Genomic DNA, 12429 nt, shown 5'->3' on the forward strand with positions numbered 1-12429 from the left:
TTAATAATTAGTTAGCTAAAGTGGTTATCTTGTTGTTAGGCAGGTAACAGCCTTTTGTATTCATGTGATTTGTTGTATATAAATCCTTGTATACATTACTAGAAAAAATGTAGTTCTTCGTTCCCCGAGTTTCTATTCCTTTGTTCTAATATTCCATCATGGTATTATTCGCCGATGGTCCAGCGGCCATCTCTCTTCCGCTTTGTTGGTCTTCGCATTCAATCGGCCTCGCTCTTTCTCTTTCTCAGAATTGAAAATCAATGGCACCGAAGCGTTCAAACCACATTGAAGTCCCACCAACCGCTTCTACTTCTGAAGAAGACGAGGAGACTAACTCCTAGGACGAAGACGTTGAATCTTCATCTGAGGAAGAAGAAGATGATAAAGAACGCCAAACCCAGAAACTCAGATCCAACAAGCCCTTGTCTTCTCTCGTTAGGGCTTGTTCATCGAAATGGCCTGATGAGACGGAGCTGGATGCCAAGGAAGCGAAACGACCCAAGAAGAAAGTCGTGGAAGAAGGGAATAACACCTTGACTCCTGCTGTTGAGGAGGTGAAAAAAACTGGTGAAGATGCGAAGAAGCAGCTTTTCCAGCGGTTATTCAGTGAAGACGACGAGATTGCTCTGTTGAAAGGTATGTTGGATTACTCTGCTAAAAGAGGGGCTGATCATTGTGCTGATATGAATGCATTTTATGATTTTGTTAAGAAATCGATTCATACTGGTGTTACGAAAGCACGATTGATGGATAAGATTATAAGGTTAAAGAAAAAGTTTGAAAACAATGCCGGAAAAGGTAAAAAGAGAGAGGATCAATAAAGCCCAAGAACAGAATGTTTTCGAGCTGTCGAAAAATATATGGAGGAAATTGCAAATCGCCAAACTGGGATTGTTCATTGCGTGAAGTGAATTGGTCAAGGAGCATGCCAAGTTGTTGTTGACCGACATGGGTCAAACCGAGAAAGCATGTGAAGTGTTTGACGAAATCCTCCAGTCGGATCAGTTCGCTTACGAGACTTTGTTCTATTATTCAATTGGGTCTTTCGAGCGAAGGTTCTGGTGATGTGCCGGTGGAGTTTTCCTCGCGAGATGTGCGCACTTGCACTAACAAGGAAGTGAACATTGTTCTTGATGAGTCCAACTTCCTTCTATGGAAGCAACAAAAATTACTTACCGGTCATAGTCACCGTTTGGAGCATCTTTTAACTGGAAAGATGACACTGCCGCCGAAAACTGTAGAAGATAGTGCAGGTGTAGTGGTTGTCAATGAAGAATATGAAGAATATGTTGCGCACGACACTGCGCTTGCCTCATGGCTGTTATCTACGGTGAGTGCGCATCTCTTGCCTCAATTCGTTGGTGCGGAAACAACGTTTGTTGTTTGGCATATGGTTCTTGAGTTCCTTGTGAACCAATGCACGACTATTGTGATGGGGTTGCATTATAAGTTGCAATCGCTTCGAAAGGGAGATGACAACATGCGTGTTTACCTCAAGCATGTTAAAGAAGTATGTGATGCTTTGTCCTCGCGTGGAAATCCGGTGTCCTCGATAGAGCTTATTACCAACATTCTAAAGGGTTTGCTAATAGAATATCAGCCATTCATGGCTATCTTATCCACCAGTCGAGAACCATCATTGTTGGAATCTGTTAGCAGCATCTTAATTGATGTTGAGGCTCAGTTAGCAGGTTTTAATGAGCAGTTCGATAGCATGCCGTTAAGCGCTAATCTTGCAAGAATGAAGGATACGGGTTCGTTGTACAAATCTTCAAAGAAGACCCAGCTGATTCTAAGCTATATTTTTTGTCAAGGGTTGATATACAAGGTGCTTAATATGAACGAGTAAGCTCAAAAACAGTTTTGATTCCTAAAGGAATTCCGGATGAAATAAGAAGAAGAAAAAAAGGAGAAAAGGAAGGTGAATAAAGTAGATTTGAAGAAAGCATCGCACTTTCGATTCAAGTAGAACGGAAAGAAGCATCGTACTTTCGATTCAAGTAGAATGGAAGGCAGCATCTCACTTTCCATTCAAGTCGAACGGAAGGAAGCATCACACTTTCGATTCAAGTAGAACGGAAGGAAGCAGCACTTTCGATTCAAATCGAACGGAAAGAAGCATCGCACTTTCAATTCAATTGTTCATCTTTACATTAAGAAGGTTAAAGAAGCCAGGTGAATGTTAGATGAAACAAATAGTTGTTAGATTGTTAATAATTAGTTAGCTAAAGTGGTTATCTTGTTGTTAGGCAGGTAACAGCCTTTTGTATTCATGTGATTTGCTGTATATAAATCCCTGTATACATTACTGTTCATTCCTCAAGTTTCTATTCCTTTGTTCTAATATTCCATCACATGTAATAGACTTTATGCTTAGTTGTGTCTCAGGCACACATAAATTGTCTAAACACCAATGGTAAAAGAAAAAAGAGACAAACTTGTAAATGCCACTGTCTAATTGATTTTGCTGTGCTGTGCCTCACAAGTATTGCTCTTGTATCCTGGTTCGGTTTTTTTCCCACCACATCCTCGCACGCATTTCTCCGAACCTTTCTCGGCTGCATCATACATACAAAGAAACATAAATAACTGTTATTGCCAAAGAGTCGAACTAGCAATAATAAGGATTAGGACCGTTAGGTGTTTGGACCATTCATCGACTCCGCATGCACTAGGGAAGCTGTTTACACCCCATCGGGACCAAACTAAATCATGTAGGGTAATGGAATTGTTTGAAGCTAACTTAATGGCCAAGACAGAAAATAACCATTTGGCTTTTGTTCCCATATTCTACTGACACGAACCAAAGAAATGCTGTCACCTAGTTGGTTGTTTCTATAATATGTTGACCTATAATCTATCTATGTCAAACAAATTGCATACCTGAATCGGACACATCTAAGCTCTCGAGTTCTGCCTGGAAGTGCTCTAATAGTGATGTAAACCCCTGGTTCATCCTGTTCAACCCATTCAGTTTCCATGTCACTGGCATTACTGACTGAGACCTCTCCAGATCGATCTGCCTCCCTTGATGAACTAGTCCTAACAGAGCCATCGATTGATGATGTCTCAGTCTTGACTGCACTAATATTGCTGGAGAGTTTGGGTGTCGAAGCAAGTGCAGCAGAGTCATAGTATTGATGCGATTGCATTGGGTGATGATCCGAGGAATCTGATAACAAATAGTCCATTCCTGTTAGCCAAACAATGTTGTTGGGGCGATCTTTGTTCAGAGGCGGTCACAGGACTGTCCTTTGCAGATTCGGTTCTTGATACCTGAAAGGGAGAGATGAAACTAATTTTAAAAAATAAGAACGTATGGTCCTCTTATTTATTAAAGATGGAGATGCTTATGTTGAAAATGAATGGAAACAATCCTCTGACAAAGGGACATGGCTTACTTTATCTTCAGATACGGGCAGCGTTGGAACTGGAACTTCTTGATGATTAAAGCGTTGAACATTGTACAGTTCCATGATCTTATCATAGTTCTCTGCCCACCACCTTTGAGCTTGCCATTTATCAAACATTTCACGGCTGAATAATTAACAAGAATAAAAGACAGATTAGCACTTCAAGCAATAAACTAAACCATGCCCTTTGATAATTAAACTTGAACCCAAAAAAGAGATAGATGTTTAATAAACAGAAATTACAGAAGCCTAGGGCCATATGTACGCTTGACCGCATTAACAAGGTAATTAAGAACATCAGTAGGCATTCAAAATGTCATCAAGAAGAACTAGGTGATTGAACAGCAAAGCCATACATGTTTAAGTTCCCAACCGACGACATAAATGCTAAAATGCTCTTTGTGATTATACTGTCCAAATATAGTTTCTATATATACAATAAGAATCAGAAGTAAATATCCCATCCTAATCAGCATATAAAAGGTGGGGTCTATGAAAAAACACAGGACAGTTCTTGTTGATCCTAATAAATGTTCGTTTGTCCTTCATATCACCATGTGAAGAATCATTACTTTAGCCCATTAGGGTTACAATTGGTGAACAGTCTAAAGAAAGATCACAAAGAACATAATTAACTTTGGCAAATACCAAGATTAAGACCAAGTGACCAACTGCCCAAGCAGTACAAAACACAACCTGGTCAACTAGTTTAACCATCCAGCTCAGTTTGAGCTTATTTAGGTATGAAACAGAGGACTTATTGTCCTTTACCATTGCAAAATCTGCCGGAAATGCAAAGGGAAAGCTATAATGCCAAGTGGGTCAATCCATAATAGACCCACATATGGGTCCACTTCAATGATGCTATAATGGATTTTCACTCATGAAACCTCACATGAAAATTTAGTGTGATACTCGCGCATAAAATGACAAGGGATAACGTCAAGATGTCCCAGCTCTAATTACCAGCAGGGATGGAGTATGAACCGAGGGGAGCTGGTAGGGCGGTCACACCTCAAATTCTCATATAATTTAGGTATTTTTTATTGATGATTTATTTTTACCCCTAAAATTTATAAGTTCACCCTTTCCTATCATAAAATCTTGTGTCCGTTTACTAGACATCGCCCTACTAACCGCATGCAATGACAATCCAACAAATTGAAACCTTCAATATGAAACTCAAGAGCAAAGAATGCATCCAAACTACAAGTTGACAATTCCAAAAGAAAACGACAATGACACTCCAACAACATGATATTTGGTAGACAAGAAAAGTTTAAACCACAGAGAGCAATGCAAATATGGCCACAATTTCAATACCAAAAATCAAAATCACGTGACCGCATTCAAACAAACGAGAACCTTCACTATCATATATGGAAATAACACAAGTACCTGAATCGAATCCGTTTCAGGTCATTCTCTTCTTCAGGCAGTGATACAAAAGTGATTAAGACACCAGGCTCCACTTGTGCGACCTATTCCTTAGGCTCATCTTCCTCCATGAAAACTGCTGATTCTGTTCGGCCACTAACGGAAACAGGGGTACCATCTCCGCTGGAAAGTCCTTTTAGTCTTGATTCCTTCTCTTTGCCCCAACTCCGGGGCGTGGAATTGGAGCTTCCTCTTCTACGGTAGGGGCAATGGAAGCGTGCTGAGTTAGAGGAAGCATCAGATTCTGCATAGTTCTTATGGTCATTATTTGATGAACCTGAACAAGGCTTGCAGCTTGTTGGAAGTCAAGAAGTGCGGCTTCTTTGGCTTCTTTGCACCGAATTCAACAAGATGAACGGGGTTTTCAAAAATTTAATTATAATTAAAATAAGATTAATTACAATATTAATCCCTTAGCTTCAAATATAAATACTCTAGTCCATTTAGCTTCAAAATCATCCAAAAATCTTCCAGTTCTCTCTCAAGTGTTTTTGTAAACTCCTGTAATTTTTTCTCTGTAGTAAAAGATCTGCAGCAGTCCGGAGAAGTAAACACAAATGGCTGAACTTCGTTATCAATTTTCGGGTATTATTTTTCCGCTTTTATTTCGTATTCTCACTAATCTGGCTATAGGGAAATTACTTATTACTCGTTTATTTCCCAACAACCGGTAATCAGAGCTTTTTGGGTTGTGAATTTTGTCAAATTTTTGTGAGGTTACTATTCATTACTATTCACGTGAATAGTAAATTTTGTGAATAGTGAAATTTTGTCGGCGATACGAATTTATCGACGGAGGTGTTATAATACACGGTGGTTCGCACAAATTATCATAAACGATCCGAAGAAGCCAGATTCGAGTGGGAGCGATGGCTATAGACGAAGGGAATGTGAAAATTGAAAAGTTCGATGGTGCGGACTTTGGCTTTTGGAAGATGCAGATCGAAGATTTTCTGTACCAGAAAAATCTATATCAACCCTCTCAGGAAAGAAACCAGAGGGCATGAAGAATGAAGACTGGGCTCTTCTCGACCGACAAGCCCTCGGAGTTATCTGACTGACGTTGTCCCGAAATGTTGCTTTCAACATAGCAAAGGAAAAGACCACGGCAGGTCTTATGGTGGCTCTCTCCAGTATGTATGAGAAGCCATCAGTCTCAAACAAAGTTCACTTGATGAGACGATTATTCAATTTGCGGATGGCGGAAGGGGCATCAATGGCTGAACACCTAAATGAACTCAACACTATCACAACCCAGTTGAGTTCCGTGGAAATTGAAGTCGATGATGAAGTTTGAGCTTTAATTCTCTTATCATCTCTACCAGACAGTTGGAATGCTACTGTTACAGCAGTCAGCAGCTCGTCGAGAAACAGCAAATTAAAATTCGACGATGTTCGAGATCTGGTATTGAGTGAAGAAATTCGACGAAGAGAATCGGGTGAAGCATCAACCTCCTCAGCCTTGCACACGGAGTCTAGAGGGAGAACTTCAGAAAGAAATTCAAATCGTGACAGATCAAAATCCAGAAAGGGAAAATCAATAACGGGAAAGAAAGATTTTACCTGTTATAACTGCGGCAAGAAGGGTCACTTTAAAAGAACTGCCGAGCACTGAAGAAAGATACTGGCGCACAGGGATCTGCCAACATGACAGAGGAGACAGGTGATGCGATGATTCTAAGCGTCAACAGTCCGATTGAATCATAGATCTTGGATTCAGGGGCATCTTTCCACTCTACCCCATACCGAGAAATTATGGAGAACTATGTCAGTGGTGATTTTAGGAAGGTTTATCTAGCTGATGATGAAACCTTGAAGATCGCCGGAAGAGGAGACATCCGACTAAAGTTGCCAAACCAGACTACCTGGACGTTGAAAGGTGTGAGACATATTCCTGGTCTCAAAAGAAATTTGATTTCTGTTGGACAACGTGATGGAGAAGGATATAGCACAACTTTTTCAGACTGTGAATGGAAGATTACCAAAGGAGCACTCATCATTGCTCGTGGTAAGAAAACTAGTACTCTCTATGTAACCTCAAATTTAGAGAATATCATTACATCCGCAGATGCTGATGGAAAATCAAACCTATGGCACCAAAGGCTTGGTCACATGAGCGAGAAAGGGATGAAGACACTTTTGTCAAAAGGGAAGCTACCGAATCTAAAGAATGTAGATGTCGGACTATGCGAGGATTGCATCTTCGGCAAACAAAAGAAAATCAGCTTTTCAAAGATTGGTAAGACACCCAAGGCTGAAAAGTTAGAGTTAATTCATATTGATGTATGGGGACCATCTCCAGTTCCATCTCTTGCAAGCTCATTATATTATGTCACCTTAATCGATGATTCTACAAGGAAGGTGTGGGTTTATTTTCTTAAGAAGAAATTAGAAGTCTTTGATACCTTCAGAAAATGGAAGGTCATGGTGGAAAATGAGACTGATCTAAAAGTCAAGCGGTTGAGGTCTGACAATGGAGGAGAGTACAGAAATAGGAGATTCAGAGATTTTTACGTAAATAATGGGATCAAGATGGAGACAATAGTTCCCATGACACCGCATCAGAATGACGTAGCAGAGCGCATGAACAGAACTCTGAATGAATGTGCCAGAAGCATGAGGATACATGTCGGACTACCCAAATTTCTATGGGTTGAAGCTATCAACACTACACCTTACCTGATCAACCGTGGGCCCTCAGTTCATTTGGATGGCAGAATACCAGAGGAAGTTTGGAGCAAGAAAGAAATAAACCTTTCACACTTAAGAGTGTTTGGTTGTATTTCTTATGTACACATAGACTCTGTTGAAAGAAGTAAACTTGATGCTAAGTCCAACAAATGTGCCTTTGTTGGTTATGGCGGTGATGAGTTCGGTTACCGGTTTTGGGACTATGAAAATCGGAAGATCATCAGAAGCAGAGATGTCATTTTCAATGAGAATGTGATGTACAAAGGCAGGTCAACTGTAGAATCAAGCAGCTCCAATAACAAAGCTGAAACAAAGGAATTTGCTGAGTTCGAGGATATTTCTGGAAATCATGTTCATATCAGTCCTGAAGCAGTTCAAGAAGAACCAGGCACACTGGAACTAAGACGCTCCTCCAGAATTCCTAAACCAACCCAACGATATTCTCCTTCTTTGCACTACTTGTTGCTGACTGACAATGGTGAACCAGAGTACTATGATGAAGCAATGCAAGTGGAGGATTCAGTCAAGTGAGAGTCTTCCATGAAAGATGAGATGGACTCGCTTATGTCAAATCAGACATGGAAATTAGTTGAATTACCACCAGGCAAGAAAGCGCTCCACAACAAATGGATTTACACGATCAAAGAAGAGCACAATGGGAGCAAGCGCTACAAAGCAAGATTGGTTGTCAAAGGTTTTCAGCAAAAGGAAGGTATTGACTACAATGAAATTTTCTCTCCAGTTGTAAAACTCTCTACAATCAGACTGGTGTTGAAAATTATAGCTGGAGAAAATTTACATCTTGAGCAGTTAGATGTAAAGACAGCTTTCCTTCATGGTGATTTGGAGGAAGAAATCTATATGAGGCAACCAGAAGGCTTCATAGAAGCAGGCAAGAAAAACCTGATATGCAGGTTGAAGAAGAGCTTGTGTGGTTTAAAACAAGCTCCTAGACAGTGGTACAAGAAGTTCGATAGCTTCATGAGTAGGAGTGGTTTTACCAGATGCCAAGCAGATCATTGTTGCTACATCAAGAGGTTCGACAACATCTTCATTATTTTATTGTTGTATGTTGATGACATGCTCGTTGCAGGCTCAGACATACAAGAGATTATAAACTTAAAGCAAAAATTATCGAAGCAGTTTGCTATGAAGGATCTGGACGCTGCAAAGCAGATTCTTGAGATGAGGATCAAGAGAAACACAAAGTCGAGGACTTTGATGTTATCACAGGCTGAGTACATCAACAAAGTATTCTCCAGGTTCAACATGCAAGATGCTAAACCAATAAGTACACCTTTAGGTGTTCATTTTAGACTCTCCAAAGAACAGTCATCAAAGACGGAGGAAGAACGTGCACACATGATGAAGGTGCCGTATACCTCAGCAATTGGAAGTCTGATGTATGCCATGGTTTGTACCAGACCAGATATTGCTCATGCAGTGGGAGCTGTTAGCAGGTACATGAATAATCCGGGCAAAGTACACTGGGAAGCTGTCAAATGGATCCTCAGATATTTGCGGGGTACTACAAACAAAGCACTTTGTTTCAAATGTGGAGATACGATACTGACAGGCTATGTAGATGCTGACTTAGCCAGAAATGTTGACATCAGAAGGAGCACTACAGGGTATGTATATACTCTAGGAGGTGCTGTAGTGAGTTGGGTTTCTCAACTACAGAAGATAGTTGCTCTCTCTACCACTGAAGCAGAATATGTCGCTGTTACGGAAGCCAGCAAGGAGATGGTTTGGCTCCAAATTTTCTTGGAAGAGTTAGGCAAGAAACAAGAAAATAATGTATTGTATTGTGATAGTCAAAGTGCTATCCATCTAGCGAAGAATCCGTCTTTTCATTCCAGGACGAAAAACATACAATTGCGGTATCATTTTATCCGGTCTCTTCTGGAAGATGGGATTTTGAAACTTGAAAAGATTAGTGGAGCTCAAAATCCGGCAGACATGTTAACAAAGACGGTGACCACGGGCAAACTGAAGTTGTGTTCAACTTCAGTTGGCATGCTAGAGTAACAAGACCAGAAATGATGCTGCATTGATCGAGGTGTGAAGACAGATTAAAATCAGTCTTCAAGTGGGAGATTATTGGAAGTCAAGAAGTGCAGCTTCTTTGGCTTCTTTGCACCGAATTCAACAAGATGAATGGGGTTTTCAAAAATTTAATTATAATTAAAATAGGATTAATTACAAGATTAGTCCCTTAGCTTCAACTATAAATACCCTAGCCCATTTAGCTTCAAAATCATCCCAAAATCTTCCAGTTCTCTCTTAAGTGTGTTTTGTAAACACCTGTAATTTTTTCTCTTTAGTAAAAGATCTACAGTAGTCCGGAGACGTAAGCACAATTGGCTGAACTTTGTTTTCAATTTTTCGGGTATTATTTTTCCGCTTTTATTTCGTATTCTCACTAATATGGCTATAGGGAAATTACTTGTTATAAGTTTATTTCCCAACAACAGCTTTTATAAGCTCCTGATGCTTTCAATACAATGTCCTTGATCTGAAATTTATATAAAAAAGAAGAAAAATCTGTCGCTTAAAGCCCTCTGTGGGAAGGGAGTAAAATCAACTAGAAAATAAAACACTCAGGTGGCGTTTGGTTGACATGAATATCTTGAAATTAAGGGAATTGAAATTTAATTTCACAACTTTTCTATGTTTCGTTTAAGTTTTACAAGGGAATTAAAATCTCTCATGACTTCAACTTTCCATCAAATGAGGAAAAGTGAATTTCATCCATTCTATATTGGAGGGAATTGAAATTTGATCATACTACCCTCATCAATCTTTTGGTAACTTATTCATATATTGAATAAAAATATTTTTTTATTATTTCGGGTCGGGTTTCTAATTTATATATTCGGGTCGGGTTAGGTCGGGTTTTTTAAGTATGATATTCGAGTCGGGTCGAGTTCGGGTTTAGGGTGAAAAATACCTGACTCGAAAATATATATAATTTTACCTTATATATTTAGGAATAATTACAATAATACCCCTCTATATATAAATTTTTTTAATTAAGTCACTGTTTTTATTGAATAAAAATAATTTTTTTATTATTTCGGGTCGGGTCGGATTTCTAATTCGTATATTCGGGTCGGATCGGATGAAAATTTATTTTGGTCGGGTCAGGTTTTTTTTAAGTGTTATATTCGGGTCGGGTTAGGTTCGAGTTTAGGGTGAAAAATACCCGACCCCTCTCTATATATATATTTTTCCAAGTAAGTCACTCTTTTTATTGAATAAAAATATTTTTTTATTATTTCGGGTCGGGTTTTTAATTCATATATTCAGTTCGGGTCAGGTGAAACTTTATTTTGGTAGGATCGGGTCTCGGATGGAGGTTCCCTTGTTCTCATGTCGGGTGGACCAAAAACCGACCCATGGCCATCCGTAATTGAGATGATTTTAACTTATGATGTTTATTAGTATGATTTTTATAATTTATTGAAATAAATAATCAATCAATAAAATTAAAATTTATTTATTTTTAAATTTTTATAATATATTGCTACATGTAATTTATAAAACAAACTAAAATTAAGAAGAAAAAAAATAAGAAGGGCAATCCTGTCATTTTATATTACTGAAATCAAATTCATCTAACATGTCTGCGAACCAAACAGAATATGGAATTGGATTCTAATTCCTGACAGATTCTAATTTCTTCACAGATTCTAATTTCTTCACAGATTCTAATTCTCTCGTAAATATTTTAGCGAACCAAACGTTATCTCACCGGCTTCTTAACAGTTGAAAAACTCACAGGACTCGAAGACTTCAAATATTTGTAGTCATTGTTTCCCGCATTTTCTCTCTGATAAAACAAACACAAAAGCATTTGCAAATTTCTACAGGCTTTACATATGACAAGTAATGACAATACCTGCGAAGTAAGGACCTTAATGGTTTGCCTAGTCCTAGGAGTTTCCAAAGTATCTTCATCCTGATGGTGCCCTATAGATCCATTGTTATTATTTAACTGCTTTGAACAAGCTATGCACGTTAACATATTCCCTCCTCTTTTTCTTTTTTTCAACCCCTTCCCCAGACAAAAAAAAAACTCAGATCAGATTCAACAACCAAATTTAAAAAAAAAATGTATATAAAGTAGCTATGTCAGGCAGTGAAGGAAACATGGATTGGGCTTTTCATAGTGAAGGGAAGAAAAAAGGCAGCAACAAAAAACAAGAAGAATCAAATAGATCCCTTGGGGTTGATAGCTAGAAGTAGAAGAAGGAATGACGTCGTTAATGGAGGAAGAAAAAAGGGCATGGTTTCTTTTCTTTTTTGGGATGGAAATGAAATAACGAGCTAGAATTGAAATGTTTTGTTTCTTTGGTTCTGCCTCTGCTGCTTGTCTTAAGAAAATAATAATATGCTTGCATGATTTTCAGAACCGGACCGGTTAGCGAACCGGTCATGTTATCGGTTCACTGATTCAACCGATCGAATCGGTTCGACCGGTCGAAAGAACCGGACGACGTCATAATTATTTAAAAAATTAAATAAAAATATAAAAAAATATTTAATAAAAAATAATTTTTTATATCACAAGTCATATTCAAAGCAAGTCATAACATATATAAGTTAAAAACCATAAAATCAAGTGAAACAAAATGATTCAAATTAACTACAACATAATATTTAAGGTAAAACATATTAAATAATAAATATAATTATATAACTATAATTAAAAAATAAATTTGGGGTTAAAAAATCATAACAAAATGATATTGTTTGATTTAATTTTTTTTAAAACAATCTCATATGACTAAGAAACATAGAAGAGCATCCCAAAAGTCTAAAGAGAAAATATAGGAACAAAACAATCTCACATTGCTAAGAAACATAGAAGCGCATCACCACT

The 12429-nt window shown here is 38.3% G+C and overlaps 2 pseudogenes; one reads left to right on the plus strand and one right to left on the minus strand.

Annotated features, from left to right (window-relative positions):
• The first annotated feature begins 260 nt into the window (after positions 1 to 260).
• Positions 261 to 906, plus strand: LOC120216998 (annotated as a pseudogene).
• Positions 907 to 2381: 1475 nt separating this feature from the next.
• On the minus strand, positions 2382 to 11621 carry LOC120216840 (annotated as a pseudogene).
• Positions 11622 to 12429: the final 808 nt, after the last annotated feature.

This window comes from Hibiscus syriacus, unplaced genomic scaffold (assembly GCF_006381635.1).
Source record: "Hibiscus syriacus cultivar Baekdansim isolate YM2019G1 unplaced genomic scaffold, ASM638163v2 tig00110174_pilon, whole genome shotgun sequence".
NCBI classification, from domain to species: Eukaryota; Viridiplantae; Streptophyta; class Magnoliopsida; order Malvales; family Malvaceae; genus Hibiscus; species Hibiscus syriacus.